This window comes from Octopus sinensis, linkage group LG2 (genome assembly GCF_006345805.1).
Source record: "Octopus sinensis linkage group LG2, ASM634580v1, whole genome shotgun sequence".
Classification (NCBI taxonomy): Eukaryota; Metazoa; Mollusca; class Cephalopoda; order Octopoda; family Octopodidae; genus Octopus; species Octopus sinensis.
The window spans coordinates 32,156,391-32,177,566 of NC_042998.1; the positions used below are offsets into that span (position 1 = coordinate 32,156,391).

The following is a 21,176-nucleotide window of genomic DNA, read 5'->3' on the forward strand; positions in this document are numbered from 1 at the left end:
ATAATACTCATAGTAAGAGTAAGAATAGTTATATATATATATATATATAACGGCTTGTATCTAAATATACTTTTCAGAAGAGCCCTCCTCTGATTTTGCTATACAGTAAAAGAACAATGTTCCTCTCTTTTTCCCCTCTTAGTGATACAAAAATAATAATACTTTACAGGTTTTATGGTAATTCAATGCCTGATTAGATTTTAAAATATCAGTTTTGAAACAGAATAATGACAAACTTTTCTGGCATAATAAATATTTTTACCATGGTGATGAGCTGGCAGAAACGTTAGCACACCGGGCGAAACGCTTAGCGGCATTTCGTCTCTCTTTACGTTCTGACGGTAGTAGAACAAATCGACGCCAGGGCTTATTCTCTATAAGATTAGTAGTTATTCTATAGAATCCTTTTGCCGAACCGCTAAGTTTCGGGGAGGTAAACACACCAACATCTGTTAGCTAGATAGATCGATAGAGAGAGAGAGACAGAGAGAAGACACACACACGCACACAGATAGACACACAGACAGACTTATATATACAATGGGTTTCTCTCAGTCTCCGTCTACAAAACTCATTTAAAAGGGGTTACTCGGCCCAAGGCTATAATAGGAAACATTTAGCCAAGGTGTCACGCAGTAGGATTGAACCTGAACCTTGTGGTTGAGAAGCAAATTTCTTACCACGCAGCCACTTCAAATAGATTGGAAAAAATATATTTAATTTCCGGGAGACGAGTAGCAACTTCAGATTCGAATGTCATTAGAAATTATTTTTCATCTTTTTCAGGTCTCTCCGAAATTCATCATCCATCATCTATAGAGATACAGAGCAAGCGTACAGAAAATGTAAATTTAGACAAATATTTTATCATAATATATTATAATTGAGAAAGGGTTTTTCGTCTTGGTCTAGGTGAGGAAACTATCTTTCTCATCACGTTCTGGACGTCTTGTTCAATTATGCAGTACAGCCGTACATGCGCTACACTATGAACACACACTCATAAACCTCTAGACACTTGTATACTGCCACACATTCTCACGCCTGTAGACATTAGCTGTAAGAACTGCAAGGAGATACTGAGAGGGGAAGGGTGGTAGGGAAGTTTCTTTGTAGACACTCGTGTGTGTGTGTATTATACATACATACATATATATATATAAAGTAAAGATATATATATATATATATAATAAATATATATATAAGGTAAATATATATATATATATAAGCTAAATATATATATATAAGTTATACATATATATATATATATATATATATATATATATATATGAATAAATAGGGCTAAGCAACAATATATATGTGGAGCTATGTTATATATATATATAGGTACATATTACATTCACAATCATATATATACACGTATACATGTGTGTGTGTGTGTGCATACATATAAATATATTAATGTATATACACGTACGCACATAAATTACAATATTCGTATGTATGTACATATGCATGTATGAAAGTATGTTTCCATTCATTAAACGTACGTAAGCTGACAAAATTATGAGATACGAACCGAGAAAATAATTGTGGAAGCCAGAAAAAAACATCTACAAAGAGAGAAATATCGATTTAAAGAGTACTTTCAATTTGGCATAGGATGGGTAAAGTTGTTTGAATGGACCGTATGTAAGAGGTCGATTAAGAAACATGAAAATCGTAATTGACAATGGCAGATTTTGAACATGAAAGGAGAACAAAATTAACCCAGGTATTTCGAGATGTTTTGTGTGCTGTTTCCTTCAGTTTGACCTCCATGCTGAGAAAGAAGGGCCGAACAAATTCAAAATTATAGGAAAGCAATAGGGAATAAAAACACTATATCTAAATTTGTTCTCGGAAAAAATATTTTCCACAAACGTACATTTTTATACATGAGATATTTCAGTAGCAAACTCAAGTTTCCTTAAAAGTTGTGTTTTTCTCAAGAAAGAAACTGCGCCAAAGAAAACGCTCGACTTCTCTTTAAATACATCTGTATAAAACTTTTGAGAACTCTGAATTTTATTGTTTTGTTTATTTCCAGGCAGAGAGAAAACTATCATGCGATTGCGTCTATTAATGCTTGTATTGATTGATTGCGAGTCTTCTCAGGTCCTATCTCTTCGGCTTCTTGCCTCACTACTTTATGAACACTGTTTACATCTATGGTCGTGGCATATTGATTTATCCATAAATAAATGCAAGAACGAGTAATTTTTCATTTTAAAGAAAACGACAAGTCTTTCGACAAAGATAGATTCTTGGCCTTTAAATTAATGCTTTTTCTTTTTATCTTTCTTTCTTTGGCAAGAGACATCGGCTCGAAATTTTCAAAATGTATCATTATTTTTAATCTCTTCATAAGTCTTCAACTCATTATTATCTTCCTTACACGCTGATGAAGGCATATAATCATAATATCTCTTAGGTTTGTAACATTTTCATGTTAGTATCGTTGTCTCAGAATCTCGTATTCTACCGTCCCCAATATAGATACCATCGTATCCAGATTTAGTAGAAAAATATAAAATTAGCAAGAGGAATTAATAATAATAATAATAATAATAATAATAATAATAATAATAATAGCATTGTCAAACTGGTTTAAACCCATATAATGACGGTAATTATAATGGAGATGTAGGAATTAGGAACAGAACTATCAATATCTACCATGTATAATATAAACTGTGACTCCGATGTTCATACCACCGCAGGGATTACTGACGCGGTTCCTGATGATGCTGAGATGAATTTAAAAGGTACTATAGTTGAAAGAAATATAAATAATAACAGTAATAATAATTCCGATAGTAATTATAGTAGTAGTAATAATAATATCGATAATAATAACAATGATAGGAATATAAATAATATTAATAGTAGTAATGCTCCCGGTTGCAATTGTAGATTAAATCCCATTGCCCATTATTAGCTCGATGTTTAATCCGAAACGTAGTTTATAGATGTACAATTTTGACTGAGGCTGGTACCTTGGATGTTCGATAAATGTGAAAACATGTATTAATAACCAATTTTCATAATTTAGACTTAGACATAAAGCTAATAGTACGTCTTTATCTAGTAAGATCTAGGAAGTCAAAGAAAGCGAGACTGAATTTAGCCTTAAATGAGATATAATACGTAAGGCGCAGCCTTATAGAGATATAGTCGATATGGTTGTGAGCTTTGCTCTGTGGAAATTTATGACATTTTTAGTTACAGAGATAAGAACAACCTGATTAATAATAGATTGGACCTAAGGTTATCATGCATGCATAACGTCACCCGTACATTCAAGTATTTTCGAAACTAATAATATTACAATTATCATACTTGAACTTTGATGATGGGAATAAATTTTTATGTCCTATCCGTTATAACTTATCCTCTAGTATAGAATATAAAATTATAGGATAATATGTTATGTGGTAGATTGCATTACATTACATATGTTATATGCTATGTGTTGTGTTATATGGTGTACTATATGTATTATTATTTCATGTTAACCCGTGCCTAGTTAGTCTGACTTCATCCTATTTTGGCCATTACACCATTTTTTTCTTTTCAATGAATTCCTACCCTAATAGTCATATTATGTATATTTGTAGTGATTTTATGAAAGCAAGTCTCCTTTGACTAAATATTATACCCCCTAGTAACTATACAATCATACATACAATAACATCTGTAGTATTACAAATAAGAAAACCTCTTCGGTTTGAACACTTTTAACTGCTCTCACTACTTCCATACTTATCCGCTTCTTTTAGGTTACCCTTATCTTTTCCCTGCCTCTAATTTTAATCCCCTGTCTCTTTATATGTATTTCATATATATTTCTTATTATTTTATATAAATTCTTATTATTTTGTTTTCATATTTTGGCATGCTTACCTTATTAATCTCTTATCCTTTATAAATTGTTATTTTTCTTGTTCTTAATTGATATTTTTCAGTTTCTTATGTTTATGCAAAATATTTATACTATATTCTTTCATATAAGCGTATATATATTTATGTATATGTATATATAAATAGTTAATCCAAACATGAAAATATAAAGAGAAAATACAACAATGCGAGGACGTGGAACAAGTATAGTATTATTGGACGCCCAGGAAAGGAAAGAAAGAAGGAGGATTTAACGTTTCGAGCGGAGCTTTTCGTCAGAGACATAGGAAAAAGGAAAGATCCAAAGAAGAGAAGACGGAGGAAAAAAAATACATATATGCACATATATGTGTGAATGTGTGAGTGTATACATATAATAAAACCCTCTTTGTATATGTATCTGTAGGAATTATTTTTACACTCTTATACCTACTAAAATATCAGTACATATTTTCGAGTATATTTATATTTAATATTTATGTCTATGTATTATCATTATCTTATTATTCTGCTTCTGATTCATTACTCCAAATCAATAGATAGCATGTATATCTTTCCAGATATTCCATATGTAAGTGGCTTGAGCAGTCTTTATAGAAACCACTTAATTAATTAAGTAAAGAAGTACTAAACTGATTCTACATAATGGTAATCTTCCTTTAATGTTTACAATTGATACATACGCCTTTTAGCTGTTTTTGTTGTGATATCTTTTTCCTGAATTCTTAAATGTTATTTTATTTTTATACAACATAATAATATCGCTTATAAATGGCCCCTAATAATATTTCCCCTGTATCAGCATCTTAAGTTTCATAGTGTTTTACCCCTTTAACTGGTAATTCACATCATGAATTGAACTATGCCCCTACCTTGCTTCTTTCTATAGACAATTACTTCTATATAATTGACCCTTTCTAAAGTTTTGTTTCTTTTCCTTCGTGGGGAGAGGGATACCTATGGCAATATTTATGATCACTAGCCATGAGCTGTCAACTCATTTTTATTCTTTATTCTAGATATATACAGTCTTCAAGTCTCAGATTTTAGCAGATGATAAAGAGATATATAAATTGGAAATGAATTATAATGCTATGATTCCACTTCGCTCCACGCTATTATAAGAAATTGTAGTCTGTATTATTCTTAGCCACTCTTGATACAATAGCGACAACATGAATTTCTTTAATCTTCTTGCTCTGTAAAAAATTTTACGAAAAATTATATTAATGTGGCCTACATGTTGAAATTCCATATGAAATTTTTTTGAGCAGCTGAAGATAGCGCTGTATTTAAATTGATGGAATGATTGCATTGTTCAATTAAATGGAGCCTCGTTGCTTATTTTCATTATATATATATATAATGGCGGTGCCCCAGCATGGCCACAGCTCGTGAGCTGAAACTAGATGAAATAAATGAAATAAAAAATATATATATCAGGAGTATAAAATATATGTATAATACATACATACATACACATACATATATACATACATACAAATATACGTATATACATAGAGAGTGGGGGAAAGATACATAGGCAGGCAGTCAGATATATACATATCTATCTATATATATATCTATATATACATATACATATACATATATATCTATATCTATATCTATATATATATATATATATATATATATATATATATATATATATACATATATATCTATATCTATCTATCTATCTATCTATCTATATCTATCTATCTATCTATCTATCTATCTATCTATCTATCTATCTATCTATCTATCTATATATATGTATATAAAGTTAATCCAAACAAGAAAACACAAAAAAACACAAGAACGCGAGGATGTGGAACAAATATAGTATTATTGGACGCTCAGGAAAGAAGGAGGGTTTAACGTTTCGAGCGGAGCTCTTCGTCGGAAACATACGAGAAGGAAAGATCCAGAGAAGGGAAGACAGAGGAAAAAAATCGTCAACGGTACACACGAGGTCACATTTTGAAAGGTTTATATGTATATATATATATATATATATATATATATATATATATATATATATATACAGAGAGAGAGAGAGAGAAGATGGATAGATAGATATAGTTAGACAGACAGAGAGACAGAGAGACAGACAGACATATAGATAGATAGATAAGTTTCTTTATTGGCCACACAGGGCTGCACACAGATGGGACAAGTTACAAGGTAGAGCTTTTCTTTTGGGGGATGAAAAAAACAAAAACAAAAGAAACAAAAAAAGGTGGCGTAGGTTTTCGATCAAAAGGGATCGTAAAAGGGAAAAAGAAGAACAAAAAAAATTTTTAAAAAGTAGAAAAGGAAAAGGAACAAAAGAAAAGAGAAATGAAAAAAGAAGAAATAAGGGGGGAAAAAGGGGAAGAGGAAAAATAAACGATCAATAGGGATCGTGTATCACAGTGTTATGATATATGGTGTAAAGGGGAAAGCAAGTAAGGTTTATCCGTGGGAAGAAAAGCCTACGAAAAAGACCACGGTAACCTTGGTCAATATTGTTATATGTTACCACATTTGTTTGCAAGTGGGTAACCCTCTGTTTTCAATTTCTGGGTTCATAGGATTATGCTCAAGGTGGCTTCGTCATTCATACGTGCCATCCTTGCTACATTCACCCATCTTTTTTTAAAACATTCGCTAGACAAAACTTGCCTTTCTACTCTCACTTTCCTTTTCAAGTGGTACTTGAAGAGATAGATAGATAGATAGATAGATAGATAGATAGATAGATAGATAGATAGATAGATAGATAGATCAATTGAACTATAAATTCAAACTATACCAGACCATACTGGAGGTGAAATTTTCACAAATATGTAACAACTGCTAAAATAAAACTCAATGAGGAAGCCTTCACTAAATCAATCGACTTGGTAGAAATAGCAACGAAATCTACCAAGTCTGATCGATCTTCATAACTCTGCAATACTGAATACAACTGCAAATGAGGCTAGTTGTTGAAATTAGACATGATTTAACAGTTCATCTAATGATATCAGATATTTTGAATATGTATTCGTCATAGGCAGGAATTACGTTTATTCGGTTATTTTAATGAGAGGGGTGATAATTATCACTAATACTGAACATGCGGACCGTCAGACTTTATTTATGATTAGAATATGATTGAGATCTACGTATCATTGGTGATAAAACGAATGAGTGATTTGGTAACCGATTGTATTATTGAATTGTAAGTACTTTAGTTCTTCATACATTCACTGATTTCCAAGTGTATTAACAATGAACGTATTCTATAGAATTTTAAAATGATTCAATGCAAATCAAATCGAAGTTTCAGGTAATACAAAGTCTATCGTAAGTATATTACCATATTTATGTTATGCAATTTACTTTATGCACAGTAAGTTAATATGCAATTTGCTTGTATGTAAATGAGATATATCAAATAACCAAACATATTTCAATGTAGAGTAAACGGAAGAGGATAGGTTGAAGCATATTTAATCTGAATAATTTAATTTACTCTTATAATATTAACGATTTGATACGATATGAGTTAAGCAGAACGGTATTTAAGAAACACCCAATGCTATATGCATTGTTATTGATGGTCAATTTCCATTGAATTTATAAATTCAAACAACGAAAGCAAGTTATAACGAAGGGTTGGAGCTTATCTTATTATGTTGGTCATCTGGACTCTGTAGGTACCGCATTCCATGTGTTAGATTCAATACACAAATTTGGAAATCCCTTGCGACTGCTTCAGTTAATAAAGTCATGGAACGCTACCCGTTTATCTTCACTATACTGTTTCCATATCTAAACTTGATACGTTTCAGCTCATGGTATTAGATCAAATCTAGTGCATGACCTGTTATTTTATGCCCAGGATAAGTAATATTTTGCAGAATTTCGTGTTAGAATATTCTGATTTTATTCCTCAAAGAGTTGTTTTCTTGCAATTCTATGTCGAAGCGCATATCTTACTACAGTTTCTACTTTGTTCTTCCGATTGACAGACAGGTGATACACAAATAGACAGCCAGACATACATACATACATACATGCATACATACATACATATATACATACATACATACATACATACATACACACAAATGCATACACAAATACATACATACAAAAATACCCTGTTGAGGTTGTTGAAATTCCGATGAAAAATCCTTGGATCACGGTTAGAAACCAGTTCTCTTTCTCTATTGGCAAGAAATCTTGAAATAAAAGTGAAAGAGAAATACATACATCATTCATTCAAGCATACAACAAACAAAGAGACAAAGATAAATAGACAAATAGATACTTGATGATATTTAGATCAAGCTAATCTGGTATAGTATATAGTTAGTATCCTCTCGGGTTTCATTGCATGTGTGTGTGTGTGTGTGTGTGTGTGTGTGTGTGTGTCTATAACTCAATTCTGCAACGTGTCCTTCCTTTTGACGACACTACCGAGATTTGATTTCTATCACTAGTATTTGGACCCACCACATAAAACCTCCTTCGATGATTCGATTAACTGCAAGTAGAAAACACATCATAACAAATCCAAACTCTCAAAAAATGCATCGACATCAGCCAGATCCAGAGATGAGTTATTGAAATGCCTTTTCAACCTGAGAAAATGTAAAGAAAAATTTTTTTTTTAATGATGAAGTAATAGGATGAAAAGATTTGGCATAAGGAGAATTAATAGTATTATCATCTACCAATATTATTGTTGCAAACTATTAATGTAGGTTGGACGCTGACAAAATTATAGTTTTTCTTTCATTTCTATTTACGTAATGTTTTTTTTTTCTTTAAGTACGGTCTGTATTTAGTGAAACACAATTCACAGAATATTTTATTCAGCGAACATGAATCGATCATATGAACCCATCTCTCTCTCTCTCTCTCACTCTCTCTCTCTCCCACTCACTTTCTGTCACACCCTCTCTTTCTCTTTCTCTGTCAGTCTGTCTGCCTCTCTCTCTCAGTTTTTGTCACCCCTTTCTTTTCTTTCTCTGTCAGTCTGTCTGCCTCTCTCTCTCTCTCACTCACTTTCTGTCACCGCTTTCTTTCTCCTTCTTTGTCAGTCTGTCTGTCAGTCTGTCTCTCTCTCACTTTCAGTCGCCCATTTCTTTCTCTTTCTCTGTCAGTCTGTCTGCTTCTCTCTCTCTCTCTCTTCATCTTTCTCCCATATACATTTATATTGAATATGAGTGAGATTCTGGCACATAAGCAAATAGACTTGAATTGTTTCAATTATAATATCATCTCTTACCTACTTCAGTCATTAGACTGCGCCTATGCTGGGGCACCACCTTGAAAGAATTTCAGCCGAACGAATCGACCTTAGTACTTTTTTAAAGCCTAGAACTTGTTCTGTCGAATCCTTTTTCCGACCTCTAGTTTACGGGGACGTAACCATATCAATATCGGTTGTCAGGCAGTATGGTGGGGGACAAGCAGAGAGACAAAGACAGACACACACACAAGTGTACACACACATATATATATCTTATTTCTTTATATGCCTCGGCCCAAAGGATGTGGCCATGCTAGAACACTGCCGTTCAATGACCATTTTTCTGCAATTGGCTTTCGGTGAAGGAGGAAGTTCGACACACCTGCCCTCTTGTCCATCAACCAAATCCACTTTGGCTGGCCCGAGACTATAGTAGAAGACTTTTGGTGATGGTGCTACGCAGTGGGACTGAACCAGGAATCACGGGTTTGGGAAGCAAACGTCTTTCGACACACGCCCAAACATGTGATAAATTTCATAATTATTATTAGACTTGTAATATAATTTTTTCCAAATGTTGAAGTGTTTTGTTTAAATTTATTTCCACATTTCATTCTTCAATTGAATTTTCTCCACCCTTTCGGTTGCTCTTAAGATTGGTGCGCAAACGATTTTTTTTCACCATTAAAACCAAATTTAGAGATTGATTTTACTCTGCACCACAAATTTAGAGATTGATTTTACTCTGCGTTTTCATGATTCAAGCATTAACGATATTAACACTAACTTAACTATTGTATTTTTATGCAGATGGCTTCTCTAAATCATTTAACATTCAAACAATTCAATCTTCTAGTTCTGAAAGATGATCAATCTTATATATATATATATATATATATTATATATATATATATATATAATATATATATATATATAATATATATATATACCATGATAAACTTGGAGGGAAAATGCGAATTTCTCTCGTCCATATAAGTTTGGATATGCTGACTACCTTGTGTTATGTTCCGATGGCGCTTGGTCGGAAATTCAAAGGATACGTTTTCCTAGCATTTTCAAATTTATAATTCTCGAAATATTATGTTGACAAAGGAAATGAATTTTTATAATTCTAATCCAGAAACCCGTCCATAATTAATCGAAGATTTTATTTCGTTATTCTCCTTCTTTTTACCTATGTGAGTTACAGATATTGTTATCTGTGGAGTCATATTTTGTAGTGAAAAGATAACGGTCTTTTGGCTGCTATTTCTAAAGTTTTGGTATGTGGTGAAGCAGTCTGTTGCTAAACCCTTAATTATTGTTATAACTATAACTATATATATATATATATATATATATATATATATATATATATATTTACTTAGTGATACTTTCGACAATACATCAGCAAAGTTGGCGAAGTTATTTTTTGTTGATGAGACCAGAGTAAAACTGAAATCTGCGAGGAGATGTCTCAACTGCTTGCCACTTGAAAATAAAAATGATATCAATCATTAACTACCTCTCCGTCATTAAAAAATATCTCTTCAAGAATGGATTGAATATAACAATACGCAGCATAAAAAGGTTTCCCCTAGGAGTCCAATATTTCAACATTTCGTTATCTCAAAAACCAAATTATCAAATAGAATATATTAATTACTGACATAAAACAATTTCTTGAAATCTACAAAGAAAATAACGTGATTTTTTTTCTTAAATTCTTGGCGTCATGATTATCAGAATTCCCTGTGCTCCAGTAGAACATCATTAGTTCCTGATGACGTCAAATGGGAAGTTTAGGTAAGATAGCTTGTATTGATCACTGCAGTTAATGCCATAATGGTATGGTTGTACTTCAATAGCATGTGTATAAATCCACTATTTTTTTCAAATTAAGTGTAATTCCATGACAATTAGTAAGTAAGCATTAACATGGTCACACAATTTGCTAGAAATAAATGCCAAAATTATCCCTCAAATCACGTTCTGCAGTTTTGAAAATGAGTTCATTGCACACTATTGTCCCTAATAAGACGATATGTTCCTGGCTAGCATGCGTTTCATTACAGATCTCTTTGATCTCTTTGGTCAATGCTAACCTACAACTAACTAAATATATCTTTCACATAGGGTAGACAGACTGTGGTCAGTTTATGGGTTCCATCCTCTCTTTTCTTCACAATTGGAGTGGATAGTATGTTTTGGGGGTAGTTGTTGCTTAATAGATTGTTATTGAGCTTGATCATTTATTCGAGGATAGCTGATCATGTATGAAAAACGGAGACCACCTCCCCCTGTGGAATGAAGTTAAAATAATAGACAGAGAACACCACTGGAAAATACGAGAACTAAAAGAAGCAGCATATATGCTAGGACAGAACAACTTCCTAAGCAGACCTAGTGCAGATATGAATAGAATATGGGAACCGGTATTAAGGAAGGATAGGAAAATATTAGATTTATAAGCAATATATATATGTATATATATATATATATGTATATATATATATATATATATATTCCGCCGAGGTCGACTTTGCCTTTCATCCTTTCGGGGTCGATAAATTATGTACCAGTTACGCACTGGGGTCGATGTAATAGACTTAAATTCGTTTGTCTGTCCATGCTTGTCCCCCTCTATGTTTAGCCCCTTGTGGGTAATAAAGAAACATATATATATATATATATATATATATATATAAACTTTTATAACTAATATGAAATTGTTAAATGTTTGGAAAGATTTAGAAAGGAGTATATGAAGAGATAAACATGAACAGTGATACGCTTAGTTTAATATATTTAGACAGATTCTGAGAAAAATGCTCAACAGTAAAAGGCAATAATTTCAGTTGCGGAAACTAATAAGAATTACGTCTTGCTGATTCACATATCAGAATGCTGATTACCATTTAAATGTGAATCTTCGTATGAAAGAAATATCGATATCCAATTAATATCAATTGTACGACATACGTAAGCATTGATTTCGATTTTAAATTAATACAATTTAACCTACATTGTAATAGAATTATTTTTTCTTTACAGACAAGTAGTCAAGTAATACTTCTAAAGTAGAACTAAAAGCAATGAAAAAAAAAAGCATTTTAAACTTTCATTTAAAATTCCTTCGAAATAGTGTAATAGCAACAGGTTAGTTTAGGAGAAGCTTTCAAGCTACTGAAACTTAGATCTTATTACATACATAAATTCCTGTACATATAATAAGCTATACGAAGAGCTGTACTCTCATTTGTACTCAGTAGCATTGTTTTAACTTCTTATATGAGCATCAACTCAAATCGGATTGCAAGAAGGAATCGAATTCTCTGCTGAACTGCAAAACACAAATTATATTCATCTTTCAGTGATGCTCTTTTTCTCAAATAGCTTCAGATGGAAAATAAAATTATGAAGATTAAATTAACGTAAGTTCTCGTATATTTATCACAAACAACCACGGTATTTACTTGAAAGCTACTATTACGTTGAATACAATTTAAAATATGTCTCAAAGGTATATACTCACACATATGTTTGTATGTGTGTACCTGTGTCACTATGTACATATATATATATATATATATATATATATAATATATATATATATATATGTATGTATGTATGTATGTATGTGTGTATGTATATATATACATACATTATTGACATTTGATGGATATTTGTCCTCATCTTATTTATTGTTAACACAAAGTTTCGGCTGATATACTGGGGAAATTTCGAACCTGGGTTCTCATTCGATAGTATCATTATTATTCTGGTCACTGTCTGGAACTGAACTCGGAGTTATAGAGTGCATTTTAGGGCTTATAAATCTAATATTTTCGTATCCTTCCTTAATACCGGTTCCCATATGCTACTTATATCTGCATATATATATATATATATATATATATATATGTGTGTGTATAGAGAGAGAGAGATAGATAGATACCGATATGTATATATATATATGTATACACACACATATATGTACGCATCTATACAAGAATATATATACACACACACATATATACATACACCCCATACACAAATTTATGTATGTATATGCCAAAGAGTAAAATTTTCAAGTTATGAGGAAACATATTCAAGAATACACTATCTTACATACAAAATAATGTAGGATCGAGCTGCTGGAAGATATATTGCATTCTAGGTCAATAGACTCCATTTCAAATCAGTTATGCTACAGTACAAACGATGTATACGTGTCTAAATGTTGTTACAGTTGATTATTTACAAGCCTAAAATTTTAATTAAAATTTTAACATCCATTCTATTTTAAATTCATTTATTGTTTTAAGATTTAAGCAAAGAGAATTCACTCTTATTTATAATCAAACACTAATTATCAAAATTCTTGTATAATTAAGCGTTTGTGTATTTTGATAGCAATAATGCAGATATTCTTCCTGAAGATCCAATGGAAGTCCTTCAAAATGAAGGTGTCTAGGACCCTTGCTTGTAAAAGTTCTTCAACTCTGATTTAATGACATTTCATGAATACTTGATGAGGTCCAGGTTTAGATCATATCTCAATATCAATTTCCTAATATTTGATAAGCATTTCTACTAATTTAGTGATATAGGTAAAAACACTATCACACGTATTTCTTCTCTTTCTTCCTTTTTCGTTGCCTGTTTGAATTATATAGGCTGTTGTTCAAAGAGATTCCAAAACGTCTGGAAATGATCTCCTTTCCTTATTTAGTTAGTTGTAGGTTAGCATTGACCAAAGAGATCAAAGAGATCTGTAATGAAACGCATGCTAGCCGGGAACATATCGTCTTATTAGGGACAATAGTGTGCAATGAACTCATTTTCAAAACTGCAGAACGTGATTTGAGGGATAATTTTGGCATTCTGAAAAGATACAAAAGATACTGACGATAACATCTCATCTGTAATAACGAAGGATTTAAAAGTGGATTAGCTCTTATGAATAAACAAGTATTACACTTCGTAAAGTAATATCTTCTGCACAGCCTAAACTGACAAACTCAGATCTATAAACGAAAGTGATAACTACTGTGTAATATTCTTTACATTTTATTTCAATACAACGATGTATACAGAAATGAAGTACTCTTCATTGAAAATCTTGATGTTAATTAATGAGGAGGGAAATGAGGAAATATTCTATTAGTGCAGAGACGAAAAATATTTATATATTTCAAATGCAAAGGTCCATCTGCAGAAAAAGGTACAGTAAAAGAAATGTCTCTATACGTAGATCTTGCCATTCTGGATAGCCGGGTGGGCGGTGTCCCAGTTTTAGTTCAGAGTTTTCTTTGACTTGTACCCTTCTGAAGACGGGCTTTTGCGCTCGTAATATATATAAAGATTTTTTCAACTTTCGTCTCTGTATTGTGAGAAACTCTCCTCATTTCCTTTTCCATTTATTATTTTCCTTCTATGGTACAGTGCTTCAAGCGAACTACAACGCTCTTCTCTAATGTTAAATATTAGCTTAAGGAGAATAAAATCATAACTATTTGTATTTGAGCCCAGATTAATGCGTTATGAATTTTAATGCGGTATTTGGGGAAAATGAATAACTGAATTCTAGTATTTGTCTGGCACTTAATTTAGGCAACCTACGAAAGGTGAAAATCAACCTAGGTGGTACATATCTTAGAATATAAAAGGCAAAATAAATTCAGCAGAGTGTTTTAACCCAGTGCTACTCAAAGCGTTAGTCCGCGGACCGATGGCTAAAATTAGTAGTACCTGTGTTTCAAAATGGGCCAGCCTTGTCACATTCTGTGTTACGCTGAAGTTCCCAGTGAACTACATTAAGGGTACGCGTGTCTGTGGAGTGCTCAGCCATTTTCACATTAATTTCACGAGCAAGCTGTTCCGTTGATTGGATCAACTGGAACCTTCGCCGTCGCAACCGACGGAGTGCCAGTATAATACATCTAATAAGCTGACCTGCCAGCGTTTTATTCCCGACTGAAAGAGACGGGTAGCCGGACTTTCAACGCGTTCTACAAAACACTGCTTGTCGCAGCTGACCAGCTTGCAAAACGAAATCGGTACATGAAAACAATGTGGAAGCTTGCAGTGCAATCAAGTTTTGTTAAACCGTGCAAAAACTCTACATAAACTTATGAGATTGCCCCGAAATCCTGGCACAAACGGTTCAAGGGCTGCAATGAGGAAGGGTGAGGTGTGGTAGGGACAGGCACATTCGAATATTAGAGCTGGGTAGGGAAATGTTTATTGTCTTTCTAGACACACAACGGCTTTCAGGGTTGGTGTGGCAACTGTACACAGGATTACTCATGAAGATCTGTACGTGCCCAAATTTCTGCAACGTTTTTCGTCAGGGTGCTAAGGGACTAGCACACTGATAACGAAATACTTGACAGAAATGTACATCACGACCGTCCCTCAACCTCCTTACAGATTGAACCTTGCTCCTAGTTACGTTTTGTTGTTCCTCAACCTGAAGGAGAACCTCATTGGCAACCTTACTGAAGATGAAGGAGATTGTAACAAGGGTCCTGGACACCTTTACTTTAAAGGGCTTCCACGGAGGACTTCATGAGGGGGCTGAAGTACTGAGTGCATTGAAGTCAGGGGATCCTACTTGAAGAAGATTAGAATTTAGTACTTCTTTGAAATTAATGAATGTCTCTCCTGAAAAAAGTTTGAAAACTTCTGGAATACACCTTGTACACACGCATTCAAAGAATTTCTACGTTGAAATATTCTACCAATCATTTAAGTATGGATTTCGAGAGATAACATTTATTATTCGGTGTACTAATTCTATGGATTCTGTAACGCGTAGGAGCACCACTAAGCGTTAGTTTACACACACTGCATTCTATAGAATGCTATTTTGTAATTTTCTGCAATCCCATGATAGAATTTACACTTAGCGATCAAAACTAATGGATCGTTAATTAATTAACCACCTCTTTACAATAGTGAATTATATTTCCTTTGAGTACTTATTTAGAGTTATATCCACTAACCAATGAAGAAATGCGTCTCGACTGCAAAAGTAAATAACAATAAGATATAACATTATCGACTTTTCTATTACACAATATCAAATTTCATACTTAGTATCTTGGTACACTAAGTACTTGTCAACCTAAAACTGTTTGACCTGCTTGCACTGAGACATATCGCCATTTACGTGGTCTGCTTTGAAATTATGGTTGTGTGTATAATTACTCCGAAGATATAATCATTTTTCTAACGTGAATCGGCGGACACCTCTTTTATTTAACCTCTTTCCGGCTTGCATTACGAATATTCACCATTTTTGAAATTCTTTCATCTTTCTTTACTGAGCGTGTGATAATATTTTCGGTTTCTGCCTCATTTATTCAAAAGATTTCAGAGCTCTGTGTTTAATTAAAAGGATTGAAATTTTAAGTTGTAATTAGAATCTTTTATGAAGATTAACTTTATGAAGATTAAACTTTAAACTTGCAATTGAAAGAATAAATCTATTAACAGTAACAACATATCTAACAACAGAAATATTTTAGCAGCATCAATTGCAGGAGGCGCAATGGCCCAGTGGTTAGGGCAGCGGACTCGCGGTCGGAGGATCGCGATTTCGATTCCCAGACCGGGCGTTGTGTGTGTTTATTGAGCGAAAACAACTAAAGCTTCACGAGTCTCCGGCAGGGGGTGGCGACCCCTGTTGTACTCTTTTTCCTGTCTCCGACTTCCTAGGCAACCGCTGAGCCTGGATGCGCATTCATCCATCTGTCGATGCTCTCGGTGTCGTGGGCTGACATGCTTTCTCTGCTGCGGGTCTTACGAATAGCAAAGGACCACGTTTCGGACTTTTCCCACGAAGACCGCTTCGCTCAACAAACAAGCATCAACGCTAATTATCACCAACGACGGCAAACCATTTCAATAAAGATGGGGGGGGTACATTTAACTTCTAGCAGTTTTCAACAATTTTGCTACATTTTTTTTTTTTACTACCCGAGGCTTAAGTTAGTTAAAGAAAGTGTGAAATACAATATTTAGACATTAACTGAGAAAATTCATAGTTGAAAGAAGAATAAACCAAAGTTTAGAAATCAAAGATTTACGAAAACAGAAACAAGTTTTATTCAGTCCACTTCAGGAGACATATAAGTCAAACCACTGGTTTTATACTCATTAATAATCTTCATTAAAATTCTAATTACAACTGACATTTTCACACTGACTTGTATTGTGTCCCATAAAATATTTGCTTCACCGGTGAAAGGATGACATCACAGCTATTTAATGACTGTAGGGTGAGTAGTAAAAGTTTAACTAATTCTAAAATGTGTTCTCAAAAACAACAACGTTTCTTGAAGTATGGAAACTTTACATACAATAAAATAAACTTACCAATGATTCGGTAGATTACAACCCTGTCAAAAGTCAACTTCTTTAGCCTGTAATGAGCATCAAACCTCCGATACGCACTGACCGTCGTGCCATATCCGGATTCGTAGTTGATCAAATTGGAGAGACAGTTCTTTCGCTTTTTATAGAAGGGCAGGACACCACTTGTGAAATGCTCTGTCTGTTGTGAAAAGCCGTTAAAGTGAGGTTTAGGGATGCCTTGGTTAATGATGCGCTGGAATGCGTTGAGGTTAAGGCATCTCTGGATTCTCCTGGATGGTGAACGGGTGTGGTCTCCGCTGGCCAGACAAATGTTCCCCGAATTCAAAAGTTTTTGCGGACAGGAAGCCTGGTGTTTTCGTAGACCTAGGTCAAGTGAATGGCATAAAGAGTGCCGTAAGGCCCTCCAGCTATTCCGGCGCTCGGGCAACGCCAGCGGTGGGGGTTCTACTCGAATTTTATATAGTGGATTGGTAGAGTCTGAATGTGACGATGACCTGGGGGCGACACTAGGTCTCGGGTTTATTCAACTGGACAGCCTGAGAACGTTGGACAACTTCCAAAAGTCCTTGTCCTGGCAATGTTACAGAGGTACCTCGCCCGTTTGGGATAAGCTCGCAAGACAAGGTAAGCGTCAGTCACCGACCTGTCCAAGATGCGGGTAGACAGGTAAACCGTCCCTCACGTTATTGTCCAGTGTCCGGAGATATCTGAAATGTGGGCGTATGCTGAACACCTGTTGTCCGGCGAAGGAAGAGTACAGCTGTCGATTGAGTCAATTATAAAAATTGACCCAGCGAAAGTTTTAACGAACGAAGGTAAGAATTGTTTACTCACGGTTGTAGCACTAGCAAAAGAGGCAGTATGGAAGACTAGGATAAAAGGGATTAAGACAGGCAACTTTATCTCCGGCCACGATTTACGATCATTTTTTACTTTTCATTTGAAAAGGAAGGTGTGGCTGGAGAATAGGTGTCTGTCGGAGAGTATGTTCAAAAAGAGATGGAAGCATGTTGCACGAGTGTTGTGCGTGCAAGGAACTGTGTGAATAGGCTATAAAAGAAGAACCAAAATAGTACCAGCGATAGATTGGGGCTTGTGGGGTCGGAACGTGGCCTGATCATCGCTCTATTTGTGTTGTCTCTGTATTGTTAATTTCATTCGATTTTTTATATATTTTATATAATTTTTATATTCATATTTTATGTAAAATCATAACATATTACTGATTCCAATCAGTTGTTTTGTCCATTTCTGTGCTTGGCCCCCTGTGGGCAGCAATAAAGAAATTGGGATTTCTTCTGTCAGAGTTCAAATTCCGCTGAGGTCGACTTTGCCTTTCATCCTTTTGAGGTCGATAAATTAAGCACCAGTTGCGTATTAGGGTCGATCTAATTGACTGGCCCCCCTCCCCAAATGTTTCGGGACTTGTGCCTAGAATAGACAAAGAATATTTTAGTAACATACATTAGATGGGGGAGTCGGTTATAGAGGACGAAATTTGTTCCATTAAGTCATTCCTAGTCAAGCGAACCTGAGATTAAATTTAACACGTGTAAAGGACCACTGCGCTTTCCTTTGTAAGTTGGTAAGGATGATTTGACATAAATTTGGATTCTATTTCTATTCCAGGAAAACCAATCATGTAAGGAATCTCTATATTGATACAGAAAGAAGTAGTACATACAACACCTATAGTTTATCGACATGTCCACAAACAGAAGAAATTATCCAATTTAATATCAGGCTTAACTTTACTAAACAGGACCAAGTGGGCGAAGGATTCAGTCTACCAGCCTTGCTGCGAAGCGTAGAAATTGTTGACATAAAACCTGGACCTAACAGGCAATATCAATCTCTCTCTATATAAAGCTGAAGTTGTTTGTGTATGGCAGGTTTAGTAGCCTTCAACTAACACTATCTCCTCCGAAACCCTGCGGCACAAGTTGACCAAAATTAAGAGTATGATAGAAGAAGGCTTGCTCTTCCTTCCGTAGAAGAAAGAAAATTCAAAGTGGACCATGTTAACACCAAAAATTATTTACATCAAAAAGGTGCTCTTTTTTCTATGAAAATCCCTATTTTTTACGATTTTTGACTGCTGTATCGCCATTTTTCGGTGTATTTCAACCAGAAAAATGTTCACTTAAAGAGAATAACAAGCTACATAATGCAAAATTTTTACTTTTCAAAAATTCCAATTCTAAAGGGTCGAAAGAAACCCGAGCAACGCCGGACGATACTGCTAGTGGTGAATATACAATAAATGCTGGCATTTTTCCTGCGTTCTAACTATCCTGCTACTTCGTGCTTTTTAAGGCAAATAAGTAAGACGTTCTGTATTAAAAAAACGTGAATTAATAGAGGAAAACATCACAAGTAGAGCAAGGAAAAAGAACACATGTATCTTTGAGATGACATGAAACAAATACAGACATTTCATACCAAACTACTTCAAACCATTCCAATAAGGGAATCTTCAAACGACAATGTAATGTAGAATCCAAGATGATATTTTAAATAGAGAAAAAAATATGATAGTTTTCTTGATTCCTCTGTCGCTAACGTGTTTCTATCATTGAATTGTTAAATAATTGCTTTGAGGAATTTATTTGCCTCGTTACATTCACTAGAAGTTATTCAATCGAACACAAAGGCAGACATGAAGCGTCGTAAATCAACTGAAAAGTGCAGCAAGATAGACAGGTAGGAATAACACAACGTATGAACACACGTGTGTGCGTGTGTGCGTGTGTATGTTTGTGTATGTGTGTGTATGTTTGTGCGTGCGCGTGTACATGTGACGACCTGCTAATAATGCATATATAAATATGTATACGTTCATGAATATATATATATATGCACATATAATAATATTAGGGAATAAATCCAAACTTACAGAGAAAAATTAGATTTAGGATTAAATCCAATTTTATAGTATTAATGTATTATATTATATTATATCTAAATTAGAGATAAAACCACTATTAGGCAAATCAAACAGTGAAAATCATAAGCCAATACATAAAATTAATTTAAAAATATAAAAGTTAAAATTAAAAAAATTATTAAAATAATTTAAACTTATAAATTTTAAATATATACATACAAATATATATATATATATATGTATGTATATTTTTATATTTATATATTATTTTATTCATTAATTTATTTATTTATATATTAATTTTTTTTCTTTTTATTATATAAATATCAAAAGTATTTAAAGTTTAATAAAAGATAAAAAGTAAAATACTATGATCGTTTCATGGCTGTACCAATTCGAATAACAATAATTTAAATTCAATTAATAATTCGAATTATGGTTACAGTCAATCTTCAGGTTAATTGAAATATTTTTAAAATAATCAGAAATATTTAAACAATATTTTTAAGATATAAATAATATAATAATTTTACTTATAATAAACTCTATTATCAAACTAGAAACTTAAAACTTAACGGTTATGATTATATCAAAATCGATTATAATGTTAAATATTAATTTTAATTTTTAAGGTAAGAAACCCACCAATAATCTAATATCGGTAATAGTCTATATCTAATTACATAAATATTTTTTAAAAAATGACTATTATATATAAATTATCAATGAAAATATATAAATGTATATAAATATTATAATTAAGATCTAAAATAA

General features: G+C 33.3%; 1 long non-coding RNA gene across 1 annotated transcript; it reads left to right on the plus strand.

The window, feature by feature from the left end:
• The first annotated feature begins 649 nt into the window (after positions 1 to 649).
• LOC118762259 lies at positions 650 to 18,771 on the plus strand. Its single transcript, XR_004998013.1, has 3 exons — positions 650 to 659; positions 830 to 834; positions 18,589 to 18,771. It is a non-coding gene; the product is annotated as an uncharacterized LOC118762259 (long non-coding RNA).
• The last annotated feature ends 2,405 nt before the right edge of the window (positions 18,772 to 21,176 follow it).